Here is a 21,731-nt window from a genome sequence, read left to right on the forward strand (position 1 = left end):
GACCAGGCTGCAGGAGAGATTTCTTTCCCTGCAGCAACTCAAGGCCATCCTGCCAAGCAGGAGCTCTGCTAACTTGATGATGCCACGTTTCTTGTATTATGTTTTGGGACTGCTGCGGCTGATCACCCCACAGCTTACATGCCACAGGAGATGCCATGAGGGTGGCATGCTTTCCCCTCCAAGGGGGGAGAAGATATTTTTTTGGGGGGTACTATCTGCTCCTAGTCTCTGTGACATCAGTCAGCCAGAGTTGAGCTGGCTGAGGGTTATGCAGCAGGTGTGGAGCTGCCCTTTTTACCGTCCTTTCAACCTGCTGTCACCAAGGATTCCTGGCCTGGACCTGATGACGTTGGTGCGGCTCTTTGCTTCCAGTGCCACCTCCAATGCTGGCCTCCCGGTGTCCTGTTCAGCCAGCCACCAAGTCTCCTGCCCTGCCTGTCGCCTCCAAATCTCCTAATATGCATCTATGTGTGTCTCTATCCATGTGCTTTTTGCCTCCCAGTCTCCTGCCAGACCTTTGCCCCATTTCCTGTTTGCGCCTCCTGTGTCTGTCCATGCTCTAGTGCTCATTCCTGTGCCTTTCCCAGTCATTGTTCACCTGCCTTTCCGTTCTTGTTTCTGTCCCAGCCACTGTCAGCATCTCTGTTGATGTCTCAGCTTTTGCGTCAATCCTGGTCCCAGTTGCTTGCCAGTTAGTCCTGCCCAATCATTGATTCATTCAGTCCCTGTTAAATTTCATACAGTTCCCTGTCCCATCATCTGATCAGTCCCCTATCCAGTCTCCTGTCTGTTCTCCTGACCAGTTTTGTAGCCCTGTTCCAGGCCTCTTCTCCAGGCCAGCTCCACGTGTGTCTATCGGTTTCGTTCTCCTCCCTTGTCCTGCCTCCTTATGTCTTGCGTCTCTCTACTAAAGCCCTGCTCTCATTATTACTCCCAGCTGTTTTGTTCTGTTCAGTGCATTTCAAGCCCCTGGTCTTCTTTGCACTTGGAATACTCATTTAAAAGGGACAAGGACAAATTCAGCAGCTGTAATTTTTACTTAATTCACACTGTTCCTCACAGTTACAGTTTTTCTTCATGTTAATGTTTCATGAAAAATTTGCTTATCCTTTGAATTATAACTTCTCATGAACTCTGCAAAAGTGGGACACTTTTCAAAAGCACTACATAAAACCTGTGCACTCGCATGTTTTGTATGTAGTCACAAGCCTCCTAAGTTTTATTTTTTTCAAAAGTTTTTATCTAGTTGTTACAGACCTTGAAACACACTTGGGCACCATTTCTCATTGTAATTTAAGTTGGTTTAGTTTTTGCTAATGCTCCACTTTTGCAAAGCTACAAGAAAACTAAAGTTAATTTGTACTATAAACAATTTGCATCCCAAGAGCAAACTTTTGCAGATTTGAGTATAAGGTGAGTAGCTGTGTGATATGTATGTCCAGTACAGCACCAATGCTCAGCTTATCACACAGAAACTTGTCAACTACTGAGGAGACTTCAGTTTGATCATCTTAAAAGAGCTCAGTAACACTGAGATAAATAAAGGTCTCATCACATTGATTTATCAGTCTACTCAGGCTTTATCAGAGCTCCGTATCACTGAGATTAATAAGTGACTCATCACATTGATTTATCAGTCTACTCAGGCTTTAGCAGGAAGTGTTAGCAAAGAAGCTGTTTGTTGAGTCCATCAAGCAAGCATGCTTGCTACACTCTGTGGGCTGATTTTTAAAATAGTTAATACACATTAATGTTTCTTTTTTTCTTTGAAAGAAAGTGGGTCATTGTTCTAAAAGTATTCCCCTAAAAATGTAAAAGATAATTATATTCTGAATACAGATTCTGAATACTTGTATTCTGTTACATCCCAATCCTGGAAGCTGTGAACCCTATAGTGATCCTTACTTGACAGATTTTAAACTGCAGTAGCAATCATATTTAATCAATTGTTAGTTATGAGAGGTTAATATAATTGGTTTTAGGTGAGGTGATTAGTACTCAGATACTCATCCTGAAAGATAAAGTATTTGAAGCCTGCGGAATGCTGTTTGAGCCAGCCCTAGTATTTTGATTGATACTTCAGTTACATATTACACCCGTGTTCCTCTTTTTACTCATCAATCTGCTGCTGACCGTTTATGGCTAGGCCATGCAAATCAAACTTTCAAGATAAGCACTGTGCCCTCCTTCAGCCTACCAAGTACAGGGTAAAAAATGAAAACAGGTCTATTTTCAGAAGGGGAATTCTCTGAGTCTGGAAAAATGAACAGCTTTGGTCTGAAAATAAAACATGCTACTCTCTTCTAGAGACTATAAATATAGGGCACATCTAAATTATGCAAATTTGTGTCATGTACTTGAACACAGTTGAAACTACACCATCTGCAGTATGAATGGACAATGACAGGCCAACCAGACAGTATCGTAGCTTATCCTTTGGCTTAGTGCTGTGTTTTTGTGTACTAGAATGGACTCAGCCTTTCAATGACAGTCACAGATGGCACGGCTCATGGATGCGTCTGTGCTATTGAAAACTGTTTGCAGACCAGCTTGATAAATCAGCGTAACTGAAGCTGCATCTAATGTTTTGAGGCAGATGGCCCTGCAAATACTTATTATTTCTTTTGCAACAAAGCCTTGCCTTTCTGAAACGGTAATTTTAAAGAAGGAAAAACATTCTTAACTTATGCTAATGTGACAAGATTTTATTCCCAGTAATTTTGGACCATTTCTAATCTATTTATCATGGAATGTTCATATAATGCAAAAACCAACTGGCGTTTACAAAGTTATGAGGTTTTGATATGCAATCAGAGAAACAGAGTTGAAAGATACGTAAGGATTTTGTCTAAAAGCAAAGTGAAGCACACTTTCCAGAGGTAGGTCACATGTTTTGAGGCAGATTTCCTTGCAAAAGACGTAATTATTAACATCCCATCTTCATCGCAGAGTAACTTAAAATAGCCCCAGACAGAGAGAGCTTTGATCCGCTTGAAAACAGGAAATTTGATAGGAAATATTTTGTTCGGAGCGTTAGATGTGTCCATTTCTCTGGGCAGGGCCTATTGTGCACAATGTCTCGAAGGCCCGGCCAGCGAACGCATCCAGACGACGTATCAATCAGTGCTGTTAGACTTTTACTCAATTAAGTGTTGGCACTAAGCAACTGGAAATCTAATCTGTTTTGTGTTAGGCCGTTTTTCGTTAATGCTTCGTCCAATGCGTCCAACAGGCCTACTGTTCTCAGTGCCAGGCACCATCTGCACTGTGCATGCTTCAGAGCAGCCAATGTTTAGTACTGAAACGGTGCAGAGGACTGTGGACGAAGATATCCTTGTATGCTTAGTCTCATTCACTTCCAAAATCTACACTATATGCCACCTGCCAAAAGTTTGGGAACATCTTGCCTTGTTTTGAAATTCAAATATTGTCATTGTTACTTTTCAATGAAGCAAGAAAAAAAAAATACTTGGAAAGTTTTTGTAAAGTAGATCAACCATTTGCTAATACCATGGGTATATTTAACTTCAGCACTGTACTGAACCTCCTGTGGTTTGGTTTCAGGTGCAAACTGGATGCATTTTGTCTAAGTAGTATGTACAAAACTGGCACAGAAGGAACAAGCCTTCAACATGTGCTGAAAGAATGTTTACCATCAGGATAAATGTAGTTATGTTATAACTGAAGTTTGAGGGGATGAACATCCCTGAAACCCCTCCTTCTTCCAATCTAACACCCTATAAATTCACATCCTCACCCCCCCACCACCAACCCATCTCCTCCCAGTTCCTCAGTCCTGTTACAGCTATGAGGGGGTTGGGGTCTGGCCTTCTAGCTACAGGCCGAAGCTGCCCAGAACTCCGGACCAAGTTCTTACAGTTCTCCCTATCAGTCTTTCTTCATACTACCACCACATGTTGAAGGCACAGTCTGAACTCTGTTTAAACCCTTGGGACCAGACATACATATATGAGATGGTAAACCTCAAGTTCATCAAAGTGTCTTGCTTGGTATTTAGAGCAGGTTTTATCTAAATAATGATATAGCTGTTTTCATTTTCAAACTATTGTTAAAGCATGTATTAAACCTCCTTTCGTCCAAAGGTGACCTAAAGGTGGCCTGAAAGCCTTGTTGCAAATGTTGTCACATATTCACACATGATCTTATTTTTCTTACCTATTCAAAGGTTTAATAATGTTGACTATTTCTTAATGTGCCCAAACCTTTCTTTCTGTTCTGTAGTCATAAGTATAATAATCTTCAAAATGCATTCATGGCCACTGTGATGAATTTGTTAAGCATGATACCTACATGATTACTGTGGTTCTTCATCATATTAACATTGCTTAAATGTATTTTTGTCCATGCTTAAGAAAAGAAACTATTGTTTTGCTCTTTGTCCATTGTTCTATAAAAGCAGGCAAAATGTGGGTATGAGGAACATCTCAGGAATGTTAACTGCTGATTTGGAAACCTCTGGACAGCATTTGCGTCCACGCATCCTGAAACAATACCTATTTTTAGAATCCTCAAGTGACGCTTCTGCCCAGAGAGATGCCATCTGCATCAGCTGTGGATCTTTGGCGTGTGTGTAGAGAGCCTTTCTCTGGAGGTTTGCGTCTGGGCAAAAGTGGACAACAACAGATGGATAGCGTCCACCATCTTTAGTTCTGTTTGAACCACATGGCTGGATGGGATGCGGCTTCTTTGATAAGGCCCAGTTTGCTTGTTTAGTCAGATTTGATGTCTCTGGTGGATCTGATCCATTTGCCTGTTCGCCTTTAGGGAGGTCCACAGACTCGATGAACAACAAAGATATCTCTTTTCTGTTCACTTGACTGTACACCAAAACAAAACAGGCTTCATTTAAACAATACTACACATGTTTACATTTTTCAGAGACTGCAGAATGCCTGTCCCTTCTCATATCGCTCTCCAAGATGCCTGAACCCCCCCCCCTTTCAAAACCTACAAGGCAGAATAAGGAAAAACAGTTTGTTTTAAAAACCACAGTGTATGATTTACAAAGTCATATTTCATTCAAATTAACCTGTAACGTGGAATATGTGCTAACAGCCTTCCACACAGTGGGTACAGCATTAGGCAAGAGCTCTACGATATGGGAAAGCATGAGTAAGTGAATGACTTACTCTTCTTCAGATGTGAGCATAGGGGTTTAGAGGAATTCCCGGAGGCATGTGTCAACAGGCATAGGACAGATAATGTTTTGAGCACGTCAAGATTTGTGCATAGATAGAGCAAATAAAAAGTAGGACAATGTTTACGAGTGACTTACTGACAGCAACTACAATTCGCAGTAGCAGGTGTGCTAATCTGAAAACTAATTTTCAGTTAGCAGTATCACAAATAGCCTACGTCACCCAAGCAAGTTCAACACTTCATGTGGATCAAATACAAACCCACTCCTTTATGAACAATCCAGTATAATCCCGCCTTTTAGATGCTGTTTGAGGGCTCTAGTTCATGAATAATCTCGCATAACCCCACCCACTCCGCCCATTTCGCGAGGTCTCGTTCATGAATAATCCTATATAACCCACCAGGTGGAAATAACTAGCCCTTATGTATGAATACTGCAACATAACCACGCCCCTTTTATGAACATCCGTTGTAGTTCTTCCTGTATACACTCATTTATGAATATTTCAATTAATAATCTATCGTAACCCTGCCCTCCTAATAAATAATCCAATATAATACAGCACAACACAGGAATTACCAATTATAACCTCGCCCTTTATGTAATAGTCGTTCATTAATAATCTATTTTAGCCTCAGGTGATTGCTTACAAATAATCCCACACACACCAGTGTCCAGCATAACACCTCAGGTGCCCTAAATCAAGAAAAATCAATAATAGTCCTGCCCCTGGTCATGAATAGTCCAAAATAACCCCACCTGCGTTCAGAATTTTCCACCATAATCCCAAATTTTACCTGCTTTCGTGAAGAATCCCCACCCATTACACGCTACTGAGGAGCCCTGCCCCACAAATAATCCAGTATTGCCCCGCCCACCAGACGCAGCCTTGCTCATGAATGATCCATATAAACCCCGCCCTCCTTCATGAATAATCAACCGTGGCTCCGCCCCTCAGACTCTGCTGGAGAGCCTCTGCCGTATTCACGCTGGTCTGTCCCCCGATTGATGAGCGGGTTTGGCGTCGAGGCATCGGGACTGACCTTCTTGTTTTGTTTTGCTAATTCAGTGCGGCTGTATTTCTGAACACAAACACAGCGTCCTGCACTCCAGCATCAACATATCGGGAATTACGGTGTCGTCCAGCTCCGGTGGACGGGAGAAAGGAGCGAAGAGGGACGGGAGAAAGAGGCAGAGGGGTTTGCACTTGGCTGAGGTGCTTTGCCGTCCCAGCTGTTCGTCTGCACGACTGCGGGTTTGACTGGAGAGACTAGAGAGCGACCGACAGGAGGAGGGAGCCTGAAAGGTAGGTGTCTAGTATTTCCGAAGCAAAAACGACAAAACATGCCTGAAACGCGTTGTTTTCGGCGGATAGGTAGGATATAAACACGGCGTGGACAACGTAAGGTCAAACGTAGCCGTGTGTTTCGTCGTTCCCTCCATACCGCGATTCATTCTATAGCTGCATGAACCGTAGAAGAAGCATCAACGTGTTGACAGACAGGTAACGCTAACGTTAGCGGGGAATTCCACCGATTTTTCCATTTTTTTGCATAATTCCGTCGTTACAGTGTAAATATAGTCATTCAAAGTGGTTTAAGGTAAGGTTCATTGTAGAAAAACTACAGACTCTTGGTGATAGAAACCAGGGGTTGCGCTGTCTACATCACAGCTATAGCCATTTTATTTGCTATCCAAAACCTGCAGTGAGCCTACACGTGTCTTCAGAGTTGTAATATGTAATGCTGATGCTGGTAGTGGAAAACCTGAAAAAATAAGTTTTGTTTGGGGACTTTTTGCCTTACAACGCCCTGTATGTACACCTCCGCCATGAATGTATAGTAAATAAATAGAAAAAAATAAATAAATAGATTAACAATACATTTTAGACCAAAAGTATGTGAAAACAATGTCTCAGGCATCAGGTAATGTATCCATCACCATTTTGTGTTATAACTCTGTAAGGGAGGTTTTAGAGGTACACGTCTGGTTCCTATCACCACCACTGTGAACAATTTTGACTCTGTAAGTTTCTATGGAAGGGAGCATTTCACACCAAACCACTCTGAATGACTTTATTTACCACTTCATTATGTAGAAATTGTGAAAAATTGGTGGAGTTCCCCTTTCACGTTAGCAAGCTAAAGCTGGCTCAGTTTCAACAGCAAAATGAGTAGCTGTGTATCTCGGTATAGATGTTATTCGGAATAAAACTCTGTTTGTATGAAACAAGACGTTGACGTTGGACACGTTAACGTTCACTCAGTTAACCCTAGCACCTTCACCAAAAGTCCAGCTAGCGTTAGACACCAACTTACCCCACGTACAAGCACAGACTTTTATCTCATTCACACACAAGCTAACCGTAAATATAAAGGCAAAGGGTGAACATACAAAGCCAGCGTGTACAAAACATGAATAATAAATGGTTAGGAGGAGTATCGTCTGCTCTGACCAAGTTGCTTTCAGCTCATAATCAAACGTGTCCTACATTCAGCTACAGCGAGGCTGTGGGCGGGTTATCATTACAGGCTTGTCGTTTCACAGGTAACGGCAAGGCACCTATTCCTGCTACTGCCAGTTGATACTACGCCTGAATAACACGATTTAAGTTTAAAAATGTCCACAGTTAAATGTAGTAAACCCGTTTTTGACTCAAATGAACTTATAGTAGAGCCTCTGCTTAGCCCTGAGTAGTAGCTGTTTGGGTTGCTTTTGCTGGAGGACAGGGGTTTGGCTCTTGTGTCCATCTAGAGAGAGGGAAGCTGGACACATGGTAGTTTACACACCCACATGTTTACCAGTGAAGCATGATTTCGTTCCCTGCTGTAGACATCTCAGAAAATAATGAGAATTATATAAATATGCTCCCCAACATCGCTGACAAAACCCACAGCAAATTTAGAAATGCTTTTGGCCCTCAGTTCCTGATTAGCCATGATTCTAAAAACACACTGAAATATCAATGTTTTTTATTACTGAAGCATGAAAACATTCAAGGAAGTGCCTTAAAGGGTTTTACTACACAACAGCGAGCTAAATTTGTGGCTTATAATTGACCAAACCTCTCATAAAAGCGTAATAAAACGAGTTAGAGGAGTTAGCTTACCTGAGGGTAGTAAGAGCTGTTATGCTAAGCTTGTGTACAGTTGTCATTGAAGCCTTATTGTTGTGCATTGTGTGGCAGAGTTGCTGGGGAACTGACTGAGATAGCCACAACACAGGATGACCACAACACAGCCACCATGTCCAAATTGACTTTGGCCTTGACAGTTGGTTTTCTGGGTTGGTAGTTCAAGCCACAACTTTGTGTTGTGCTTCAAAGAATATGTAGTACATTAACCTTCAGGATTTTATCCACCAGCCCAGGTTAAAGGCCTCGAGTTAAGGTTGAACTTGTCGATATTTGCATGCTGTAAAGTTCCACTGCCCTGTCGTTTGGCTGTGCCCAGTGATGTCACTGGAATACTTTGTACTTTCATTTCTCTCACGGAAATCTGAGCATTTATCAGCCAGGCTGCTAGTACTGAGTATATGAATAGACCTTGAGGCCAGCCGTGAACACATTTCTGTAGTAATGTCCTGTGCCTTACTGTAACTGTGTCAAATCAGGGTGCAGGGTTGGGTCAGTTATGACAGCCCCTCATGTACTAAATATCAGGTGGTTCTTACTCGAGGCAAATTTGTGCATGACTGGCAGTCAGCAGGTTCTCCTTAACTGCTGTAATAAATGCAGCAGGGGCTGCCGTGGAAAAGTGATTAAAGGGGAACGTGGTGCAGTTGGGGTTAGAGGGGCTTGATTGAAGCACTTGAGTGAAAATCACTTCAGCTGTGTGTGTGTGTGTGTGTGTGAGCACCTACACCGGCATGAGCCATCCATCGTGGTGTGGGAGTGTCATCTGAGGAAATAACCCAATCATAATTTAGCACCGCAAATTGATTCGGTTAGATAGTCTGTGTAGGGGGGGTGGCAGGGGGGTATCCTCTTAGGATTAATAGACCGGAGGGTGCTCGACTAACCATCAGTAAAGCAGGAGGACCTCTGTACTCAGAGCGCAGATGAGGACGGTTCTTCAGCAGGCATTTTTTCTTAAACGGTACATTTAAACCTAGCGTCGAGTGCAATTTAATTTGTGAACAAGGGGAGTTTGAGGGAGACCCGGGGAGGACTAATAGGCCTGACGCCACTTGTATTTATTCTTGCATGTCTGTTTTCAGACAGCGTTGTCCTGACCTTGAACCTGGTCTTCTGCGGCTCCCGGTTTTGACACAAACCTGCTGAAGCATTGTATCTGCATTGCTGATTAAATGAAAGTCTTCTGAAGTGCTTAATCTAACTAGCTACTTTATGGTAGGCTTTGCGTCATCCTGTGTGTGAATTTGAGTCATGGTGTGTTCTGTTTTGTTGCATTTATGACCCCTTGACTTCATTTATGGTAGTGTGGAGTGACACATAATTGATATTTATTACATTACAGTTGTACTTAACTCTTACAAGGATCTTTACTATTGTCAGGTTGATACACTTTTTAAATTAGGGGTGCGCCAGTCAAATTTTGATTATGGCTTCTTTACAGCCAAAAATGGCAGATTTTTATTAGCTTTCTTTTTAACCTAAAACTCAAAATTTGTGGCCTAAATGAACACATGAAACACGCTCCCACATTTCCAGTGCTTTAAGTCACATATAAAAAATAATAAATGATATTATTTACTCTTTTTACTGAGGCAGATTGGCATTTTAACATGGTTAACATTAAAATCAGTTGCCTGTTTAAATAACATGAGCTCGAATTAAGCTCTAGTTTTGTGGAGCCAGATGTGATCTCATTACAAGAACATCTGGAGACAGCCAAGAGAAACCTTGGGTTAAATGTGGATAGACTTAATAGGGTGGGAACACACAGAGTGTGAACTTTCTAAAGCAATCCAAAGCCCTATGGGGCGGAGCTCAAAGCAGGGGGTAATGATGTGCTTGTCAGTACCGTCTGATGGACAACAAGCCTGTCATTAGCCTACCTAAAAACTCCAGTTAAGCATGTAGATGTGTGTCATGTGCAGTTCCATAAGCTAACAGTAGCATTTAGCTACTGATTTATGGCAGACCGAAAGCTTAAAAAATTGTTGCCAGATGTGAATTCTTATTACAACTAATAAAGCACTTCATTGAAAGTATGAGGCAGCTGGACATTTAATGCAATTGGTCAGGTCACTTATATCGTAAAACTGCAACACATTTCAGCCAAAATTAAAATTATGAAATATTCACTGCCAAGTGAAGTGCAATACAAAGTTTGGATCTGATGTTGGTCAGTTAAGATTGACCATTAAAAGTAATAAGAAGATTGTTGACATATTAAATATATAATGAATTACATATTCCCAAGCATGCATGTGTGACTCTTTTCATTGTTTTGATATTAAACAAAATGTTCTATATGTACAAACATTTACCTTTACATATTTCCATTGTGTATGTATTAAAAGTTTAGAATCCACACTTCCAACAGAATTTCTCTACTTGTTTCAAAGAGCTATGATTGAGAAATAATATATATAATCACAGCCTGCTTTTGTTATCGGCCACAATAAATGCACTTCTAATGGTTAACCTGAAGAAAAGGTGTCCATTACATTTTAGTGACAATGTTGAGAATTCTAGAGCCACCTTAGAGAGTTAATAGCTCAGTGCGAGTAACATAAGACAGCAGATTTTTGTAATCTAGACTGCTCTGTTATTTTAAAGGACCCAGCATCCAGCAGCTACATCCAGCAGTTATTGGAGTCTTGCACTGGGGGGCCTGTTGCCAGGGCAGCGAGGCACCACAAAGGCAGGCATGCCAGGTGTTGCTTTTTAGCGTGCGGGTCTTTGAAGCATCTGCACCCCCTGTGGGGGCGGCCCCCTTTATGGTGTCTGTTTTCTCGGTTCAGCTGCAGTTGGCTAGACATACAATCTTTTGCAAAAGGCCTTGTTGAGCTGCTGTTTTAGCCTAAAACAGATGTAAGAGTTTAGGTACAGGTCATGAAGAGTATGTGTTAATTAATTAATTGTATAATTGATTAATTTATTGAGTATTTTTAAACTATGAATTGGCTAATAAAATTATTATTAATAATAATTTTGCTGTTTTCTCCCATTTTACCCCATCACAGCACCAACTTCATTCAAAGTTCCATTTGTGTAACAAACAGGTTCTTCTTTTATGGTCCAGTGAAGCAGTAGTAGTGACTGGACAGATGTGTGCATTTGACTGATATTTCAATCCAAAACTGATAATCTTTATTGTACTCTGGAATAGCAGAACGTTCAGGTGACTTTGGGCTACTGTGCTAAAATATCTACAATTTATTGAAATTGACTGAATTTTAACCCTGAAGAAATACATTTTATATTCTCTGCACTGCTAATCCTTGTGAATTTAGTCTCAATTTCTACATTTTGTCGTATGTGCAACCCACAGATGTAGTACGTAGCTTCTATTAGCCAATCAGAACTAGATACTGTTCACCGATAAGTGAAAATTTTCATGTGCAGTGAAGTTGATTTCATTTTTGCATTCATGTTTCTTCTTTTAATAGCTTTTTAAGGGTAGTTGAAAAAGGTTAACATGTAAATTACCATTGTTGGCAACCCATACAGTCAGCTTCCATTTAGTTTGAGTCCGAAATTGATGTAAAACTTGTTTATTTCTGTGGACTGTCTGAACCACTGTGATAGCTAAACCACTGTCTATTTCACAAGTGGCAACCATTGGGGTCCAAGCACTATATGCATTTTGAAGCCAACACAAATGACCGGGATTTAGGATGGCCTTTATTTATAACAGATGTGGGTTATGAAAAGCACTGACCTTTTAACTTTGCTGTGGTAAGCAGCCGGTTTAAAAAAAAAGCAAAAAAAAAAAAACAGCAAACAGAACCAAATGTGTACAACTTGTATTTGTGAAGTTGTTGAGCTCTTCCCATGAACAATTCCACCAGACTCCGCTACAGGGGATTGGTTTCTAATTTGTCACCTCTTTCACTCCTCATGAGTTTTCATGTTTGTTTTGTAAACGTTTATTGGCCCACAATTCCCATGTCAGTGCGTCCCTAAACAATAGAAGTCATATTGCCTCCTTTACTTCCTGATGTGCAGGGGTGTCTAGTCTTATCTCAAAGGGCCAGTGTGGCTTCTGGTTTTCGCTCCAACAAAACAGGAGCACTTGATCAGTTGTTTGAAAACTGAGACCAACTAATTATATGAGAAGAACCAAGTGTGCTCCTGCTTGTTTGAAATGAAAACCTTGGAAAGGTTGTGGATAAGACACCCCTGCTGTTGTGTGTTGCAGTCTATTGGAACGGTGGCTGCATGTGTTACAAAAGCAGTATAAAGCATTATGAAGCGCTTGTGTTTTTAAATAAACTACATGACTTTTTCTTGTAATTGATGTCATTGACAGTTAATCAACTTTGCTGACTGGTTGGTGCAGCTCCATTTATCACTCCATTCTCATTTGCACTGAATTATATTTACTGTTTCTTGGTGCTAATGCTCAAATTGCTAGCTTTAAGGGGCACTCCACCCATGTCATGTAATATGCAATTCCGTGCCATGGAGAGGATTCAGGGTAATTTAGCAAGCATTCCTTAACTGTAAGCTAGTGGTGAAGGCGTAAGGTGAAGTGGGTCCGGGTGAGAGGTAACTGTAGAGTTACAGTCCCAGAGGTCTGTTCCATTGCATAGTTCAACTAATGAAGGGTTTGATAATGAGCTGTTGAGTTGAATGAGGTGCAGTGCTGCGGTCGTCCAGGTCTGGGGACCATAAACAGTGATGGGTCCTTACTTTTCTCCATCACCTACTCAGCAGCTGATGGTGTCTCACTAAATTTCTGTCAACTGATTCAATCACATGCTTCATGGTTATGTGTGTTCATGGATTAGACGTCCTTGAGGTGGCTGGGAAGTCGTGTGCACATCCTTAGGAATCTGTGTGATTCAGAACTAGCACGAAATAGGCCTGAATATTACAGAGTCCAATTACTGTTAGCCAGCTTTAGCCCCCTGGCTGTGATGGGGTCGCAGAGCACTTGAGTTGACAGTAACACACCATGTGACGATGTGTGTCTGAGATGTTGGACGAGGAGAACGGGGTCAGGGGTTAGCTACATATTTGCTCGTCGGTCTGTGAATGTGTAAATGAGAACATTTTGATGTGTAATTCTTTAATGTGGCTCCTGAATTTCGCTAAATATTATGTAATTACACATCGTTCAAATGACTCTGATGTCATTATGTCATAAATGAAACAGCCTTATTATGGGATATTCCAAGCACTCTGGTACACTGGTACACCTTGGTGTGTTTGCTGGGAGAGTGGCAGAAGTATGCTAGGTTGGTAGCTCTGGAAACACTGAGCATTACTTTGTGTAGCGCTTAGTTCTGCTTTCTTGGTTTTTATGTGCACAGAATAAACTGTCAGTTTAGATATATTTCTTAAAAAATGATTGATGAATGCTGACTGGATAACTGACTGATAGACTGCAATAAACTAAATTGTTATTAATTTCATTTTGCTGTATTGTTGAAATTTAATCCTACATTTACATAAATAGCAGTGCCACAAATCATGCTTACATTCTGCTTCTGTTGCTGGTTTTCTCATGGCGATGCGCGACTGACTGTGGCATGCAGACATGAAAACGTTGCCATAGTGACAGCATTACCAATGGAAACGGATGATTATCAAAGGAGAGCTTTAGCGATGTCAGTTCTATATTAAAGGTGGAAAACAGGCAGGAGGACGCTCCATACTATTGCAGTCCTGGACTGCACCAATGAGATGTTCAGCGTCCATGCCTCAACATCCTGATTATTCTGCTGCTTTTGGGAAAACTGAACTCTTAGTGGAACATTCCACTGACTACTGCAGTACGCTGTGTTTGCCGCTGGCAAAGGCGGAATTTTCCGCAGGCGCTCCATTGACAATAATATATAATATCTGGTTTGCCATCGTCTGTCTACCCTCTAGTGTAAACGCAGCAGACAAATTCCATCTGATAGTTTATCTGTTGCATCAAAGTCAAGTGTTTCTCACTCAAACAGTGCTCCTCATTAAACAAATCACAGACATTTACGAGAATTGCAGGTGTTCATGCAGCCGTGCAAATCAAAACAGAGGTATTTCTGCAAAAGTAAGCTGATTGTGAAAGAATACACTAATCATTTTTAATCAGAGTAATAATATCACTTAAAGAATGACTGGTTATCATCTTTGTTATGCTCATCATTCCATATAACGCAGTGCTATGGTGCCTACATGGCTTTAAAAGATCCCAGTGTCTTAATCACCGTAATGACCGTCTGATGCTTGAAAGCTTCAGTCATCATCCTTATCTCTCTCGTGTTTTTTTTTTCATGTAGTCAGAGTCAGCCGTCTTTGCCAAAAGAGAAGAATGAAATTGCTGAGATGAGGCTGACACCAGATGCCTGTTTTTCAGGGGGCCAAGGGGGCTTGACTGTCTGTCTGAGGGAGGTTATTTTTGAGGTGTTCTGTCCTGTTGCAGCCCAGCTAGTCCTGGCTATGCTGGTGGTGTGTCGGGAGACGTTCCCCTAGAGTGCCAGTGTGAGACCACTTTGGCATTTTTTCATTGTAGTGGTTCCGGCTGGGTATGGGATAGAGGATACATGATCCTGGATCTGCACATACCTCAGAGCACAGGTGGGCTTTGGCTGCAGCCAGATAGACCTTATCTCCAGTCCTTGAGGGAGCTCACGTGTCCAAAACCCCCTCTACCTCCCCACATACACCCCTATCCCGCAGGGCCTACCTCAGCCAGAGCAGCAGACAGACCATGAAGAGGGGCCAAAGTGTGTAAATGTAGGGTGGAGACTAGAGAGGAGGTTTGAAGGCCTTTTGGTATTTTTTTTTCTCTCTCTCTTTTCTCTCACTTTTCTTTTTTCTGTGGCATTCCTGTAGGCCCTAGTTAATTACTTGACAGTGGTGGTCAGCTCTGCTTAATAACAGACCATAACAAGAGAGCTAAAAAGCAGTGTCTGAGAGACTAAGGCCTGGAGCAAGTTATTCAAAAAATATGTGTACACTCTTAAAAAAGAAGGTTCTTCAAGGGCTCTTTAGTAAAGAAACTGGTTTTATATATATATATGGTTTTATATTTGCATGCTTAAAGGGTTCTTTGCATCATGAAATTGTTCTTCAGATTAATGGAGATGTGCTGTAGTTGTAGATGGTTCTATATACAACCTTTTTTAGAAAGGGTTCTTTTTGGAAATCATTTTAAGTCTCTTGGATAATTTGTAGACAGAAGAATGTTGCATTCTCGTGGATGATGTGTGGACAAAGATTGTTTTTAAAAGCAGAGAAAAAAGTTTGTAAAAATATTTAGATACGTGTGGACAAGGGTTAAGATTAATCACCCGAATGGATAAGTATGGATCCACCATTTCTGCTAGTCACACACAATAAACGAATATTATTCCTTCACTGCTTTTCAGTTTTTATTTATAGCAATATAAAATATTTCTTGTTGGGATATTCAAATACTAATTTTAAAAACTGTGGATATTTAATTAGTAAAAATTAACTGGCCGTACATATCTTAACAGATATTAATGAAATGATGAAAAGGATGGGGAGGAGCCTATCCTAGATCAGCATTCGGAGATGTTTTGCACATATTGGCCCTACCTCCACATTGCTTGCCTGCAGACGCTGTGTTTGCTTTGGCTTCTGGTGGGCCTGTTTCTTCCTCGGCTGAGGCTTGTATTTAGGCCTGCTTTGGGTCGTTTGCACTCAGGAGGACCAGATGCAGACGTGGGGGGTGGGGGGAGGTGATGTTATAGCGCTCCACTGTTGAATATTTTATCATATCCGTCAGAGCTCCTACATGGAGAAAAACCTGCTGACCTGGGTTACAGAAAGCACAAGCCATAATCATGAGGGCTCGGTACAATGGAGGTTGATAAAGGCTTGTTGACTCAACCTACTGCTATCTCAGTGTTTGGCTTTTCCATACACTGCCCATTTGTGGGAAGTGCCCAAGAGCAGAAGTTCCCAGTTCTTTTCTTTGGGTTTGCAGCCAGTGAGTGAACATGAATTGTTCTGTTTTAGCTCTCATCATTGTTCTGCTGTGAAATAAAAGAGTTAAAATTAAAATAAAATGAAATCATAAGTTGGGTGGCAATTTTAGATTGTTTAGTCAGCTGTGTAGGATGTAACTACACAACCAAACTACACAACTAAACTAAATGACTAAATACTAGCTGCACTGACCAATTACAACATATTTTCCCTCCCTTTTTTTGAAGCCATTAAACGGAAGAGCACTGTTGAACAAAAGCAGCCCTTCCAGCACTCTTTTCCTGTTATTCAGGAGTGACGACTACATGAATAGAACTATGCCATCCGTGTCACCTAATTTGCTTAGTTCATTTTCTTAATGTATCTGACTTGTAAATGTGAGGTTGGCTCCAAGGCCAACTGCTGTTTATATTCAGGCATAATTTTTCCATTACCTGTTAGATTTTGAATGCACTATAGGTGGATCATTTTTGGTTAAAATGTTATGAAATATCAAAGGCCTAATCATTAATCTCTGCAATGCATAGGCTTTTCTAATAAAAACACCCACTATATCAGTGGTCACCAGCCTTACTCCTAGAGATCTACCTTCCAGCGGGGTTCACCTCCAGCCCAAGTCTAAAACCCCTCAGTGAGTTAACCAAGGACTTCTGAAGGCACTAATAAGATGGATCAGGTGGGGTCGTTCAGATTTGGTGGTAAAGTCTGCAGTGAGGTAGATCTCTTTTGGAGCAGGGTTGGTGACACTATATTGTACATTTGCTTCCCAGGGTTTAGTAACTCTAAGCCTGGTTTAACTGTAGTGTTATTTTAGTGGTTCCTCACTGGGACTTTGTTATCCTCCCACTGTGAGGGGACGACTCAACACTATGGGTCTGAAAGGATGTGTAGCTGTCAAGAAGCCCTTGACAAAAACTGACTGAGAAAAGAACATTTTAACATGTCAAAACAGTGAAGCTGCTGGTGTTCTCGGAACAATGGACTGGACGCTCCCAGAGCCCAGACCTCAACATCATTGAATGTGTTTGGCATTACTTGGAACAACTTCTTAGATTAAACTTTGTAGAAAAAATTCCCCTGCAGATTTCTTTGAAAAACTGAATGCAGGTCTCCAGAAAAGAATAGACTCTGTAATATAGGCAAAGAGTGGACACACTAAATACTGAAAAAAAGGCTTTTGGGTAATCTTCTGTTAAATATATATTTTCTGCTTTTTTCTGACGCTGAAAGTAACATAATGGCCACTTTGAATGAAACATTAAAAATGAATGGTGGTTTCTGACTTTTGCATAGCACTGTATTTGCGCAAACAATTACGGTTTACTTTGATTTAAGTTCTACATCGACAGATTTGAATAAAATAATATTATTAATAAAAATAATTAAACATAGAAGCATGCTCAGTGTTGAGAAGTGAATGTGATGCAGGCTGCTTTTAAGTGTTGTTAAGGACTATGCAGCTAGCAGAGAGCTAGCCGATATAAAGTAAAAGTGCTTCTTTTTGCTTCTTATGGCTCACAGCACAGGGGACCGACATGTGGTGTAGTCCACATACTATGCCCACACATTGCATCTACCAAAACCAGTTAGTCTGCTTGAACCAGGTTATTCAAGGTGATGTCTTCCCCCAAGGCCTTCAGCCGTTACACATAGCCCACAAACAAAACACTGCTATAGTTATTCTCTGCTGCAGTCCACAAGCTCACTGTTCTGCCATCTCACATGGAGAATGTGACCAAATGCTTTGATTCAATCTGATGGTTGCTCTCTCGCTCTGTCTCTCATGCTCTCTTGCGCTTTCTCTCTCTGTCTAGCTCTCGCTCTGTGTTTTCTGCACATTGCACTGTCTAGGCTGGGTATTGCACCAGCTGCAGGTAAGCTTCAGTAGGCGAGAATAGCTGGACTACTCTCTGTCTGGACAGCTTCTTTCACGCTCCGTCGTCTCTCTATCCTTCCATATGAGCAGTGGACGCAAAGAGGGTGTGATATTATTATACACGCTGAGCTTCTGCTAGCGTTGATGGCTTACAGTAAAAGGAAGTGCGCTCTGTCGCACTGAAACGTTAGAGCTCATTTGCCAGTGTTACTGTGAGATGTGATTGTCTTTGTACATTATATTATCACATCACTTTTAGCTCTGAAAGAGGTGACCAGCCATTATTTTATTGTATCTAGAGATGTCCTGATCATGGTTTTTTGCCTTGGTCCTGATCTGAATCACTTAATATTGAGTGTCTACTGATCCAATATTTGTATTTTTGTAGATAATACAGCTGCATAGTGTATGTTTCAGTTTAGAGATGCAAATTTGGGCAAAGTAACCAACTGTCATTAGTCAGTGATTAACCGCTAACTTGCAAGCCTAAAATCAAGAACACAACCCATCGAAATGTCAATCTGAGCCATTGAGCCATTGTTTGAAGCTGTTGTAAAATACTTGATATACACACTGAGGTATTATAAAGTATTTCTTGTGTAGGGCCATGGAACGTAGAAACAGCCAGAAACTGTATTAAACATATCTCATGTAAGTAGCCAGTTTTGTTTAAACCAAGTTGCTGACAACTATACATGCATATACATGACTAAAAACGAAAATGTTTATGAAATGACTGGAATATGCAGTGATTGGCTACTGAATGCTCTGTATTCTACAGTTCTTAAGTTATATTTACCACTCATTACTATCTCAAGTTAAAACGAAGTACTGTGACTAGGGCCAGCTTTGGCTCGGTAGCTCTTGAATGTGTTTGCCATCCATCAGGGCCAGATCATCCCACAGGTTTATTCCCTGAGGCCCAAGCCACTAAGGGGCCTCCATGAGTAATTATGACAAAATCTAAACAGCTGTCTTGACTTGCTGTGGGAGCTTTACTTGTCTTATGGCTAATCAAAATCCTGATGCCCTCCACGTCTTTCCTGAACGTTCGCTTCCTTCCTTTCTCCTTTAATTGTTAATTAGCAACTGTTCTTCTATCTGCTATTACCTCGGTCAAACTTTCAGTTTTTTTATTTATTTATTTTTTTTAACAGCGAGCCAGTGTTCCTATGAACGGAATAATTTGAAGCTACAGATATTCTAAAGATGTGCCTGAAGGTCCTGTAAAAGTGAGATCTGATACCCTGACAGGATAGAGGGTGTCCATTTCCAAAGCCAAACAAATTGCAAAAATATGTCAGCCACAATTAAAGAAAAAATTTGCTCCTTGTCAGCAGTGATCTGTGAACTATTTCCATGCATAAAGTCATCAAAGGTAAGATATAAATAGCCCATAAGCATTTTCAACATTCACCATGGAAAACTTTTCAGCTTAGGATGCTTGCAGATTTCAGTTTTTACATTTGTAGTTGTTGTTGTTTTCTTATATGGCTGTCTTATATCCATTCATGTCATATTCATTGGGGTGCATATTGTGCTTGTGGAAAGCAGACATATGCTTTATAAGGAAGTGCTGGACTGGTTGTTGGGCTTATGTTAATATGTGGTCTGGTTATTGTTTTCATAATGTTGTCGTCATTTTTGTTTTTACCCCCTATAGCATGTTGGAAAAGTGTAGGATGATGACTACACTGTTGTCACCAGTAGGCTCATATCATGCCATAGCAGGACACAGCTTGTTTGGAAAATGTGTTGTTTGCAATTTGCTTTTGTCTTTGTGCAATATTATATTAATTGGCAGTTAGGCTGTTTTTATTTACTACTTTTAAATATTATACTGCAGATATTTTATAGAACATACCTGACTGTTTGTTATGTCTGTGACAATGGTCTAAAAGGATTGAAATTTAGGCTTGGAAATTTAATCTGGATTAATGTAGCCAATACCAATCAATTAAAGTGAGTCTTGATTGGCTCTAGTAAAATCCCAACAGTCCAAGCTCTCACTTTATGCCTGTCATTGGTAATTAACAGTGTCCTTGGTTTTACTCGCATAAATTTATCAAACCTGGCTGGCTCCTAGTAGAGGGGCATTGACCTTCATGGGTCGTTTCAGTTCTGTATTTACATCAGCCTTTAGAGACTTCAGAATGGAGCCATTGTTCTCAGACACCAGAAGCGGCGCAGAATTGAGCATTACTGTGTGGATATCTGCAGGCTTCGTTATCTTCTTTCTGCTGTGGACAGTTTCTGTCATTGTTGGGCCAGATGTCTGTCCAGTGACCTCTGATCCCACTGCCCCAAGGGAGCATTAGCATTGGTGTCTGTAGGAGTGCTGGGGTGTGGTAGTTAAAGAGCAGTTTCTGATATAAGTGAAGTATCAGGTTGGAGCTGTCTAGGTTGTTTATTAGCTCAGTCACATGGCTTGTACTGATCCTGCCTGGTTTCTGTTGTATTGTTTCTTCTTTCAACAGGTTGAGGACCTCGGTCAGTTTTCCTTAGATATATATATATATATGCTTGGGCACGTGCATTAGAACCTATAGTGTAAACCTTTCAAACCTTTCAAAATGATTCAGTTGGTTGTCAGTTCTTTAGAAAACGACTTAGTGTACCATGAAATCTGAAAGGACAGTAGTGTTTATTTTGATATGATTATGTATATATATATGAAGGTTTTTTGAGGGGATATTTTAGGTTTGAGAATAGTATTGTCATGTTTTGCGTAAATAAGAAGCGCTGAATTATTCCTCTGCTGATAAAATAGTTCTCTTATTCAGGTAACCATGTGGAAAATAGCTGTGGTGAGCAGTTGAACCAGGTTTGCAATGGTGGTATTTTTTGTCTTTGGATTACTATTTACCCCACAAAGAGCTTACACACATAGCAGTAATACTAGCAATAATAATTATGATAGCAACTCTTTATTTTCTTATTTGTATTAAAAATAAAAATGTTCAGATTTGCATTGGTTGTAAAAAATGTTTTTTTTTGTTAAAAATTATCCCAGAATAATAAGCTGCTGTTAACCTACAAAAATAGGTTTACTTAAGCATCTAAAATGGTTTTATTTGGAAATGTGTGTATGCCGTGATATATACTATAACCGTCAGAAACTTTAATTATAGCATAATATAATTTTTTGGCCACATCGTCAACTACTAAATATTCTAATATTCCAAAATTGATGCAGTAGAATTAGCACCTTCAGATTGATATGTTGAAACTCATAGTGTGCATCTACCTGTTTAAGTACTGGGTGCTGTGGTTTCTGCCAATTATGTTGCCCAGGAGTCTTTATTTATTAGTGCTAATTCACCAACTGCAGTTAACGACAACACGCGTTTGCACATGCTGTCAGACTGCGGCATATAAAGAAACTCTTATCACATTAGAGTAAAGGTCATGTCATCCTGTGACCTTTGCCAGCTGTTTAGCTACCATGCTTTGTGAAACCAAAAAAAAGCATCTCCATCTTTATTTCCGCCACCTTTTTAGAAGCGATAATGACTTCAGGTATCGTCCTTCATGTGTAACCTTCGCTCTTGTCCCGTGCGGCTGAGTATTTTTGGCTTTTCTCGTATGTGCGTCCGAAACCAGACTCCTCTGAC

General features: G+C 40.7%; 1 protein-coding gene across 1 annotated transcript in view; it reads left to right on the forward strand.

The window, feature by feature from the left end:
* Positions 1–5,263: 5,263 nt before the first annotated feature.
* tanc2a (tetratricopeptide repeat, ankyrin repeat and coiled-coil containing 2a) overlaps positions 5,264–21,731 on the forward strand; it is a 222,248-nt gene continuing 205,780 nt past the window's right edge. The window contains exon 1 of the mRNA XM_036567368.1: positions 5,264–6,467. The gene's annotated coding sequence lies outside the window, so the exon portion shown is untranslated. The remainder of the gene's footprint in view (positions 6,468–21,731) is intronic.

The sequence above is a fragment of the Colossoma macropomum genome, unplaced genomic scaffold (genome assembly GCF_904425465.1).
Source record: "Colossoma macropomum unplaced genomic scaffold, Colossoma_macropomum, whole genome shotgun sequence".
Lineage (NCBI taxonomy): Eukaryota > Metazoa > Chordata > Actinopteri > Characiformes > Serrasalmidae > Colossoma > Colossoma macropomum.